The following is a 3172-nucleotide window of genomic DNA, read 5'->3' as shown; positions in this document are numbered from 1 at the left end:
ACACTCGAATTCCATGACACTATGGTCCACTGCACAAATTTATACTGGCCTCCTTATTCTAACAGAGAATTTGACGTTGACGTTTGGGCGGCATCGACACCTCCCAAAAGTCAAATTTTTGGTGAGAGTAAGCAGACCAGCATAAATTCGTGCAGTGAACCATAGGCCTTAACCAGTCGGGATGATGGTGGAATGCAATTTCATTGACAGAGGCGAAGAAAGCTAGAATCAAAGTCTAAGAACATCCACAGAAGTGGAAAATGCCGTTCCTTAGGCGCAATCCACAAACTACATAGACCCATTTCAGGTCATCTCCAGTGGTTTCAGGCCAGCGCACAGAAATGGCGACAAGGGAGGGTTTTTCCTAATAAAAGAAAACGCGGACACCGTCTTCAGCCAGAGGCTATACAGACTGAATTAAACTTAACACTAGACAAGGAACATACGGAGCATGCACCAGTGGATACCGAGAAGAAACCATTCTCACGAAAAGCTTCATCGTCCGGAGCGGGAATCTGACCGTCACCCTATAGCATGGTACGATTAGAAGCTTGGTGACCCTAATCACACGGCTACGAGTTCCCATCGCTTTGTGATTTTTTATGGACGTAACAGCCACTGATTTGCTCCCTTATATGAATTATAAGAATAGAAAATTTAAATGTTAGAAAAGTAAAATCACCATCTTCATACTGGGTAATTTTTGTTCCGCCCTCTTGACTATTATAAAATCACCTACATGACTTTTCTAATCTTTGTAAAAAAATCATTGCTACACATAGATTTTGGACCTCCGTAAGCATTTCATTTCGAAATTTTCTCCAGGGATTTCTTGAGTTTTTAACAGAGATTAATTCCGATAATTGACTAGCTATTGCTTCGAAATTTCTCAAGGAATTATTCCAGGAAATCGTGCATGGATTGCTTCAGAAATTTCACCACGAATTTGTTCAGATATCTTTTAGAGATCCCTTCGAAAATTCTTTGATTTCTTCCAAAAATTTCATTCGAAAGATTCATTAAGGAAACCATCAATAGATGTCGTTAGAAACTTCCCCAGTGTTCCTTCAAAAAATCTTTCAGGAAATGTTTAAGAAATTCTGCCAGAAATACCTTCAGAGACTTCTCGCAGAAATCCTTCAGTATTTTTTCCAGGAATTCCTTTAGAAAATTCATGAGTTTCTTCAAGGTTTTTTTTTGCAAGGTCTTTCCGAGACTACCCTACAAAACCTTTATTGGTTTCCTTCCGAAATTACTCCATGGATTCCATTTGGAAATCCTCCAGGGATTTCATTCAGAGTGTCTTCCACAGATTCGGTTTGATTCTTTCAGGAATTCCTACACAATTACGTTCAGAATTTCCTCTAGTAATGCTCCAGCCCTAGGCTAGTTCATCTCGGGACCCACACTTTACTTCCCTTTCGAAGGAAGAACTCACATTTTGCGAGTTTGTCGGAAGTGGGATTCGATCCCAGGTCCTCGGCGTGATAGTCAAGTGTTCTAACCATTTCACCAGGTCCGCTCCACAATGCTCCAGAATTCTCTTCACAAGAAAAGCACCATGGGTTTTCTTAGAAATGCCTACATAGATTTTTTTTCAAAAATTCATACTTGAATTATTTTAGGAAATTGTTCACAGATTCCTTCAGAAAATCAAAAGTTCATCAGAATGCCTCCACAAATTTCTCCAAAGATTTCTTTGGAAAATTTTCCACAGACTTCTTTAGTGATTGCCCCAAGGTTTCCTTAAGAAATTCTTCCAAGAATTACTTCGCAAATTTCCCTGGAAATATGCTCAGAAATTTTGTACAAAGTTCCTCCATAAATTTGTTCAAGGATTTTTTAAGAAATCTTCAATGGATTTCTTCCAAAACTGTTCCGTTGATACCTTCAGAAATCCTTCAATCTTAAAACTAAAGTTTTCCTTCAGAAATTCCTCCAGCCATTTCTTTAGATCTTTCTTTCAGAGATTCTTCGAAAAATCCTTCAAGGGCTTCGTTCAAGAGCTTCTCCAAGTTTTTTAAAGAAGATTTTCATCTGTTCCTTTCAAAACTACAAGAATTCCTTCTAAACTTCTTTCGAAGATTAATTCAGAAATTATTCCAGAGATTCATTTAAAAATGCGTACAAATCTTTCTTCAAGAAGTTCATCAAGTTGAGGAAATTCTCTAGGCTTTGCATTGAAAAATTCCGCTTTTATGTGTCCAGGAATTTATTATCCAAAAATTCTAGAGCTCATAGAGAGATTCCTTCAGAATGTCTTCCAGAAGTTTCTCTGGCACTTGCTCTAAGAAAAACTCGAAGGTTTTCTTCATAGCTTCTTTAAGGAATTTATTCTGCAATATTTACTAGGAATTTCCACAGGAGTTCCTTCAGAAATAGATTAAGATTTTTTTTCTAAATCTTAAGATCTTAATGCTTCTTTAAGCGAATCCTTTGGAACTTAGTCCACAGACAACTCAACGAATACTTCCAGAAAGTCCACCCGAGCAGAAGGGAATAACAACAGCATATGGAGCTCTGTTATTTGGGCAAAATATCTGAATAATAAAATCGATTATTTCTAAGTTATTACCATAACATGTTGTGTTATAAACTTGTCTGTCATAAGCGGCAAAATAACAAATTCCATAACAAAAAACTGTTCCTGGAAAACCATTTCAATAACTTGTTTTGTTTTTTTTTTCAATAACATCTTTATAACAGTGAATTCGGAAAATATTTCAATAACAAATTTTGATATTAATATGTTATTGATAATAATCGGAGAGCAGAATTTGCTATGATTTCAAACTCGTTACTAAATAAGTTACAATACTTATTATATAAAATTATTAGCTTTGTCTCACAAGCCCGCCAATAACATAAGGTTCATCACTCTGACGTAAGAAATATGTTCAAATGATCGAAAAATACTATATTCAGCTTTTAATTCATTCTAAGAGATTTGAAGCCACAACATAATCGAACTTTAGTAATTTCTATATTAACAAATACGACGAGCTTCGTTTTCCACCTGTAATTTATAAACTGTTCTACATAAATTGTTTTCGGAGCACGGTTTTGAAATCAACACGTGTACTTGAAAAAGTTTGATCGTCCATAGCAATTTGTGACTTTTGTTTTGTTGTTTTTTTTTCAGCAAAATTTTTAGAATGCTCAACAGTTTTGC

The sequence above is a fragment of the Aedes albopictus genome, chromosome 2, assembly GCF_035046485.1.
Source record: "Aedes albopictus strain Foshan chromosome 2, AalbF5, whole genome shotgun sequence".
In the NCBI taxonomy this organism is placed as follows: Eukaryota; Metazoa; Arthropoda; class Insecta; order Diptera; family Culicidae; genus Aedes; species Aedes albopictus.
This window is presented reverse-complemented; position numbering follows the sequence as displayed.